Raw genomic sequence first — 9,650 nt, 5'->3', positions numbered from 1 at the left:
CATCACTTGGATTCAGGGAAATGCAAATCAAAACTACAATGAGATTCCATCTCACACCAGTGAGAATGGCACATATTAAAAAAATTAGCAACAACAAATGTTGGCGAGGTTGTAGAGAAAAAGGAACTCTCCTGCACTGCTGGTGGGAGTGCAAACTGGTCCAACCACTATGGAAAGCTGTGTGGAGATTCCTCAACCTACTAAAGACAGAGCTTCCATATGATCCAGCAATTCCACTCCTAGGTATTTACCCAAAGGACACAGAAACATGAATTCCAAAGAGAACCTGCACCCCTATGTTTATAGCAGAACAATTTATGATAGCTAAGCTTTGGAAACAACCCAAATGCCCAAAAATAGACAACTGGATCAAGAAAATGTGCTACATATACACAATGGAATATTACTCAGCATTCAAAAATGATAAACACATGCAATTTGCAGCAACATGAATGGAGCTGGAAGGGATCATGCTCAGCGAAATAAGCCAGAAAAAAAAAGAAAAATACCAGATGGTCTCACTCATAACAGGAATCTAGAAAACCTAAATAAGGGACCAGGAAAAAGAATAACTATAAGAAAGAAAAAAAATCAAAATCAACAAACAACTATGAACCAGAGACACACTTGGGGGGGGGGCAGGGAAAGGAGGGATTGGGATCAAAATCAGGGGGTTGCAATTGTATGGGGAATATAAAAATGAAAAAACAAATTAAAAAAAAAAAGCTGAGTCAAACACAAATCAGTTGAGAAACCACTATAGTCACTGAGTAAAGAATGTATGCTTCTTGGGGCCTCCCCGGTGGCGCAGCAGTTGAGCGCTGGGTTGCGAAGCTGCCCGTGGCCTCTGCAGCGCCTGTTCGATCCCTGGCTGCTCCCTGGCCACCGGAGGAGGGTCCCATGGTGCGCAGACCTCTCCTGCTGCCCCCGCTGTGCCCCTCAGCAGTGTACTTCAGTCTGCCTGCTCTGCTCCCCGCTCTGGCTTTGGCGAATTCTCTCACCCTCCCGCGCTTCTGACTGTACCCAGTGCTTGTATAAATAAATAAAAATAAATATTAAAAAAAAAAGAATGTATGCTTCTTCAACAACCACTAATAATGTTTTAAAATAATCTCAGTGAATATGACTGTTGAAAATTGGAGGTTCTGCAAGAGGGCAGCAGAGTAAGATACCAGGCTCACTGTCTCCAAACATGCACAAGGAATTGATGTAAAACAGCCAAAAACTCCTAAGGGAAAAAATGACAGCCACTATATGAACGCCAGCCCAATGGAAAAGGGGTAGGAAAAATGATTAAGCGAACTCTGTTTTGAGGCCAAAGGGCAGTACAACGCACAGTGGGAGGAGCAGATGAGATGCACAATCCTCTACAGCTATTGGCACATGTTGGCACATGCCAATATCACAGGCTGCACTGGATAAAGGTTTCATGAGCAGCACCCAGGATGTAGTGTGCATTGCTGGAGAGCTGCAAAGGTGAGGGCTTAGAGAATGGACTACTGGCTCATAAAATAGAACAGCTATGGTTTGAATCAGACAGAGTCTCCAAACTTGCCAAAATAAGAGGAAACTACTGAAGCCCATGCTGAGATATGCAAACACCTGCAATCCACCCACAAGGAAATACTTCACAATAGGAGTTTAAATTTCTGAGACTACTGGAGGTTGTCCTTTGAAGTTCATTGTCTAGGTCCAATTTTACACTTACTACCTCTGGCTGGTACCATTCCCCCAATTACTCCAACACATGCAAAAGCAACAGCTAAAACCCATACAAAATTGAAAATGATGAGACAAAAGAACACAATACAAATGCCAGAACAAAAGAATCCTGAAAGAAGTTCCAAATCTATGGAGTCATGGAGCATGACAGAAGGTTGAAGTCAGATCGACAGTCTGATGGAACTTAAAAAAACAAGGGAGGGTGTAAAATAGCAACAGAATAAAGATAACGAAAATGTGAGGCAGCTAGATTCAGAAATAATGGAGTTAAGAAATGCTATAGCTGATTTTAAAGATAAAGTTGAGGGTATCAATATCAGAAAAACAATGCAGAGAATTAGTAAGCTAGAAAACACAATGTTGAGGAACACAGAATTATAACAAGGTAGAGGCAAAAACATTTTTAAGGTGAAAATATCATAAGAGCTCTCTGGGACAATTTAAAGAGAAATAATATCCACATCATTGGAATACAAGAAGAAGAAGAAGAGAGAGGAATAGAAACCTATTTTAAAAAATAATCACCGAAAACCATCTGAATCTGGGAAATGAACCAAAAGTTGTGATCCAAGAGATCAAAAGAAATCCCAACAAAATAATACCAGACAGACATACAAGACATATAATAACAAAGCTGTTGAGAACCAAGGATAAGGACAGAATACTAATAATATCAAAAATAAAGAAAACAAAAGAAAAGAAAAAAGGGTAACCTGTAAGGGAACACCAAGCAGACTATCTGCAAACATTTTAGCAAAAACATCACAATATGAAGGGACTAGAAAGAGGTATTTAAATATCTAAAGAAAAATACTTTTAGCCCATAATCCTTTACCCAGCAAAATTCACAATCAAGATTAGAAGGAGTAAGGCACTTCACAGAAAAGCAAAAATTAAAAGAATTCATCAGTATCAAGCCACACATAAAAGAAATACTAAAGGGTTACTGCAAAGCAACAGAACAATGACTATCAAAGCAAAAGACACCAAAATAGGTTAACATGGAGGAAGAGGATGAAAGTAAGAATGTAGCCCACTGGAACCAGTCAGAGACCAATTGATCCAGTGATTCACAAGAATAGTCCATCTATTAATCTCAGTAGAACCCTCAAACAAAAAATAATAGAGTAACCCATAAGACAACATAAATGGAGCTCAAACAAAGCATAATAGGAAACATAAAAAAAAAAAATTAAAAGATGAGACAAACCAAACACAACAATATGGCAATAAATGCCTGTATTTCAATAAACATCTTAATTATATGAATTAAACACATTAGTTAAAATAACATGGATGGAGCTGGAAGGGATCATGCTCAGCAAAATAAGCCAGAAAGAAAAAGAAAAATATTGGATGGTCTCACTCATAGCAGGAATCTAGAAAACCTAAATAAGGGACCAGGAAAAAGAATAGCTATAAGAAAGAAAAAAATCAAAATCAACAAACAACTATGAACCAGAGACACACTATGGGGGGGGTGGGTCAGGGAAAGGATTGACTGGGGTCAAACTAAGAGGGTTGCAATTGTATGGGGAATATAAAAATAAAATTAAAAAAAAAAGTTTTAGAGTGGGTGAATCGAATTCAAACTTAAGTCCAAACTTCTACTATTTACAAGAAACCCACCTTATCAAAATCAAAATAAAAAAGACCAAACTAAATAAAATAAAATAAAAATTAAAAAAGACCAACTAAATTAACTAAGGAGTTTAATACTCCTTACCCAGAGAAATTTGAATAGTCCTCCTCATATTCCATTCAAAGCTCTCTCATAGTGTGTAACATTTCATTGCAAGTCTTTATAATGTCTTATTTGACATACTATGATATCTGGAGGGTAAGGACATTGTCTTCTGCAAGCTGGTACCCACCATCTACATAACAGGATATACTGAAAATAAATAAGAATTTTTATTTGAATTTTGATTTTTAAATGACCAAAGTCAGAAAAGAAAGTAAACCAGGTTTATTGACAATATTTTGTTTTGGAACAAAGTTTGATTTCAAAGGGTAGTATTTCTCATTAGTATTGCTATGAGTCTGTTGACTGCTATTGCAAATTCCATACATTTAATTCTGCATATATAATTAGCTCTCAGCATGACACAGAACAAGTCACTCAACCTCTCTATCCCTTAGTAGTAAAATTTATTCAAATTTACCCTACAGGGAGGTGGGAGAATCCATCTATGAAGAAAACGATAATATAAAAGTCTTTATAAAGATTAATGCAGAGATTTGTGATTTATAAAAAATGACTAAAATGAAATAAAATAATTTTGGATTCAACAGCAACTTGTGTCAGAAACAAAGCAGCTGTAGAAAAAAGTCTGAAGTTACTTCAATATTTATCCTAACAGTATTCTGTCTAAATCATAGTTCATATTTATTCTTATAGCTCCTCAATACATTTCTGAGGTTATTAGTAATGTGACTTAGGTGGTAATAATTAATACATTATTGAAACTATAGATTTTTTTCAATTTTTAAACCCTCAACCCTGAAACAAGAAAATAAATGTATAGCTGAGAGAGAGTATTTGAAATGAGATATATTTGGAGAACTATAAAAATCCAAAGTTCTATGGGTTGGAAAGATTCCTTTGTGGGCCTCCCCGGTGGTGCAGTGGTTGAGCACTGGGTTGTGATGCTGCCGGCAGCCTCTGCAGCACTGGTTCGATCCCCGGCCGCCGGGCAAGGGTCCCACATGGCGCACAGACCTCTCCTGCTGTCTCCACTGCTCCCCTCAGCAGTGTATTTCGTCAGTCTGCCTGTTCTGCTCCCTGCTCTGGCTCTGGTGAATTCTCTCACCCTCCTGCGCTTCTGACTATACCCAGTGCTTGTATAAATAAATAAATAAATCTTAAAAAAAAAAATGGTATTTAAAAAAAAGGGAAGAAAGATTCCTTTGTCACAAGACCAATTCTGCCCCCATCTTTGTATTCTGAAAATGATTGAGCTTACAAGAAGTAACACTATGAATACCATATTCCCTTTACTAATTCACCAATTTTTACTTTATTACATGTGCTCTATGTTCACACATACACACACACACAGCATGTCAGTACATATACTGAAACACACACACACACAAAGCATGTATGTATGTATATTGAACCCCTTAAAAGTAACGTGCACATATAATATTCACCTCTAAATACTACATATTCCACTTTGTATTCCCTAAGAAGCAAGAAACAGACCTTTCATACATAGTCACAATACCGTTATCAGAATCAAGAAATAAACCATCCATACAAAATTATCTCAAATTATCTGTGGAAAGATCACTATTCCTTATTTCCAAGCAATTGAGAAACAAAAGTTTAGTACAATAGGAATGAAATACTAAAAAATGAACAAGTACCTGTCTACCACAACAATGTCAAATTACTAAAGAAATTTCTTAATTGCTTACCCTGAATTTCTGTAGTGTTCTCTTCGTGGTACATAAAAAACATCAATGCACTGATTGGCACTGCTTTAAGGATCACACTTTGAGTAGCATTATTATGAAACCAAGAAAACGTTCAAATGTCCCCTATTACTCCACCAATCACATTTATAATATAACCCAATCAAAAATCACGTTTATTTATTCTCCTCTAAATTACAAAAATTGACACTTCCTTTTCTTTGTTTTCTTTTTTCACATTTATGACATTGACCTTTTTGAAGAATACAAACCAATTGATATGAACAATGTCCCATGACGTGGTTTTGTTGGGGTTATGTTCACTTCTACTCTCTGTGTCAGATTTTTGCAATAGGTAATTTTGTGCCCTTCTGCTACATAGTTTTAGGAGGCACGTGATCAGTTTGTCCCTTATTAGTAATGTTAATGTAATGTTTCTGTCAGATCTCATTATGCAGATAGCTGCTTTCTTTTATAATTACTAAATAATCTCTTTGTTGACACACTGTCATGATGTGACTATCTTGTTCCCCAACATTTCATCCAATGCTTTTTAATATCAATTTATAAGCCTGGCTTGAAATAACTATTATACTGCAGGTGAAAATGGTAATTTTTAATTCTATCATTTTCTTTACTTATTAGCTGACATTCCATAAAGAAGAGCTTTCCTTTGTTCCTTCAACCTCTTTATTTTGAAAAAAAAGGATCTTTGTGTATTCATGGATTCTTTTATTCTTTCTCATTTAATGTGTTATAATACATTAACATTGTAGTCCATTTTGAAATTCAAATTATTTCAAAGTGAGACTTTCTTCAGATCAGCTTCTATGTCCTTGTGACATGTTCTCATGAGTTTGCACTGCCCACTTTCGGATTAATAAGGTGTTCCAAGCTTACCAGTTACTTTCTCTACCCCAGAATGAGAATAAATCATTTCTCCAATAACCCCTGGTTACTTTGAGTAGGGAATGGCATTTAGATATCAAGATCTCAGTACTATAGATGCCTCTAACTGTTGGTATTATGTTTTCCAGGTAAGTAAAAAGGAGCTCATTTTTCAAAAATCTTCTTTTACCATCCCAACCAGTAAGAAAATAAAATATTGTCTCACACATGGAAATACTGAGTTTGAATTCTATTAGAAAGTCTACTCACAAAAATTTTTGAATTAAAATGTCATATTCATTTAAATAATCAACCAGTTATAATTAGAACTACATTGCCATAACTTTTAGAGATGTAGTGAAATGTAAAACCTTATTTAGCTCTCTTCAGGAGCAATATTTTATACTTCAAACACTCTGCTGGGATGGACCTTCCTCTCCTTACAAACCTAATAACATACTATCTATGAATATCCCATAATACATATTACAGTGCCGTACGCTATGAATAGTTTAGGCTATAATTCATCTAATTTCTAATTACATTTGTATCTTTGAAAATCATATAACTTAATTTCTTAAAGTATCTGTTTTCTGTAAGGAAATGGGCATAATACTTCTTCATATCAATAGTATTGATTGAACTTTCATAGAATGAACTCACAAATTGTGAGCTCAAATTAGACAAAGCCAAGGAAAATATCCAAAATCTAATTAGTGTTATTTTCAAAATTCATAAATGTTTGGGATCCTGAGAATGCAGGATTCAATTAAGGTCAAGGTCTTTTATAAGGTACAAAACATATTTACATATTCTATAAACCTACTGATATTTAAATTTTCTAATATTTAAAAATCTAATAAAGTGCAAAATCTAATAAGTGATGAACTCATTAAAAAATGGCTGACTTCCATGATACCATCAAGATAGAAGCTAAGATATAAGTTCATGTTACTTGACTACTGGGTTTGTGAAATATGAAGATCAGGACACAGTTTCTACTAATAAAAATATAAAATATTAAGCAAGGCAGTTAATCATTACAATGAACATACTAGACAGCTGAACTCCAGGCCACAAAATAGGCCAAATTCTCAGACAATAGGAAGCTTAAGTTATATAAGATAGTAATTTTCTTCCTGGTAGTCATTCAAAAGGGATAGGTTTGGTATTATATCTAGAAGTGTTTAAGAGTAAACAGTAGAAACTTCTGGTTTCAGCTCCAAATTAAAGAAACAGGAAGTAGTCATTGCAGTTCTTATAGTACGGAAAACTGGACAAACTAAAAACCACTCTATTCTTGCACTTATAAGAGAACTGAGGTTATTAAACAGACTGCTATACTGAAATCTAAAATATAGGTACATTTTGAAAGATACCTTCTACTGAGATTTGCAGACCTGGAGCAGAAGCTGGTGGAGCCATAAACTAGTAAGAACACATAAAGGATAATTTTTAACATATAGCTGGAAGTTAAGTATAAAGAAGAGTGAGAGTGAGGGGCCTCCCTGGTGGCGCAGGCGGTTGAGCGCAGCGTTGTGAAGCTGTCTGCAGCCTCTGCAGCCTCGCCCTCATGCTCATCTTGCCTGTACCCTGGTTCTTGTATAAATAAAAATAAATCTCTAAAAAAAAAATTTTAAAAAGAGTGAGAGTGAGAAACTCCTGATGCCTATAGTTATAGAAGGGCAACCATACTGTTAGGCAGCTAGTGTAGAGAGGGCGATGCCTACAGAAAATTAAATGATCAAATATACCCAGGACCCAGGAAACACTTGTTAGAGCCGGAGCCTTTAAAGCCAAGGAAGAGCTAAGAAACACCCCATAGAAGAAAAAGCAGTCTGCCCCCCACCCGACAGGTAGGCTGATAAAGGCCAAAGGGAACAAGCTGTGGCAAAGGGTGGGGGAAGGCAAACCTCCACCCAAACTGCTGCCAGAGATAATAAAAGTATGCCCTGCGAACTTAGTAGAAGGGGAAGTGACTTAGAAACTCCTGCCTGGATGGATAAGCCAACACCCCAGATGCCGCTTCATTACACAACTCAGGAGGGGACAGAGAGAGCAGCCTCCTGGACTCCCAGGCCTTTCCTTGTAGTTGGTCTTCCATGGACTCTGCCTGACTGGAATCTCAGATGTACAGTGTCTAATACACTTTGCTTTGCTTTGCTTTGCATAGATGCATTTTTTAATTCCTTCATGGCTATAGTCAAGGAATTCCAGAACCCAAAAACATCTAGGAACTTCCAAACCTGGAAACAACACTTTCATGGACTCCATTCTACGAACTTTACCAGGTTCTTAAGGTGTCTTGAGATTCTGCCAGGGGAAGAGGAAGAAGAATAGCATAAAGAAAAGCTTTCTTCACACTTCAGGAATAAGAACCTTTGCAGAGCACAATTCTAAAAGTTTATCTGCACCTACAAAGGAAAAAAATCCTCCCCTGCACCCCTATGTTTATAGCAGCACTGTTTACAATAGCTAAGCTTTGGAAACAGCCCAAATGCCCAAAAATAGATGACTGGATCAAGAAGATGTGATACATATATACCATGGAATATTACTCAGCATTCAAAAATGATAAACACATGCAATTTGCAGCAACATGGATGGCGCTGGAAGGGATCATGCTCAGCGAAATAAACCAGAAAGAAAAAGAAAAATACCGGATGGTCTCACTCATAGCAGGAATCTAGAAAACTTAAATAAGGGACCAGGAAAATAAATAACTATAAGAAAGTGAAAATCAAAATCAACAAAAAACTATGAACCAGAGACACTTTTTGGGGTGTGGGGGGTGGGAGGGGAGGGATTGGGGTCAAAATGGGGGGTTGCAATTGTATGGGGAATATAAAAATAAAATCTATTATTTAAAAAAAAAAAACCTCCCCATTCAGTTTCCCTTAAACCTTTTATTAGTGAAAAGAAGACACAACATAGTCCCCACAAGGAAACAAATTGAGAAGGCTATCGTCAGAAGAGGGAGTAGGGGATTCCTGTGTAGGGAGAGATAGCAGAGAAGTAATGTTACCAGAGAAATACTTGTGAAGTCAAAAGTTGCAGAGCCAAGACATGAAGCTGAGACAAAAGACTGAGATTGAATCAGCTTAAGCCTATAGCAGACTAAAGAAATGAAATACTAAAAATCTGAGTAGAAATTAATAAAACTGAATTACAAAACCAACTGGGAAAAGTCAGTAAGATCAAAGTAAATTCTTAGGGAAAAAAATCAGTATAATTGGTAATTGCTATCCAAGAAAGTAGAGAGAAAACACAAATTACCAGTATCAGAAATGAAAAATCATCTAAACTGATAATTAGGCAACATTATGAACAAATCTAGAGCCAAAGATTTTATTTAGATGAAATGAACCTATTCCTTAAAAGATACAAACTAGCAAAACTCACACATTAAAAAAAGTATTATGAATAGCACTATATCTATTAAAGGAAATTGTATCAAAAAATTAATTGCATTATGAAACAGAAAGCATCAAGCCCAGATGGATTCACTTATAAACTCTACCAAACATCTAATGATGAAATATCTAAGTCTCCAAAATCACTTTCAGAAAATAGAAGCAGAGTAAATACTCCCTGAATCATCCTATAAGGCAGTATTATTA

The sequence above is a fragment of the Talpa occidentalis genome, unplaced genomic scaffold (genome assembly GCF_014898055.3).
Source record: "Talpa occidentalis isolate TD23 unplaced genomic scaffold, MPIMG_talOcc4v2.1 talOcc4.5, whole genome shotgun sequence".
In the NCBI taxonomy this organism is placed as follows: domain Eukaryota; kingdom Metazoa; phylum Chordata; class Mammalia; order Eulipotyphla; family Talpidae; genus Talpa; species Talpa occidentalis.
This window is presented reverse-complemented; position numbering follows the sequence as displayed.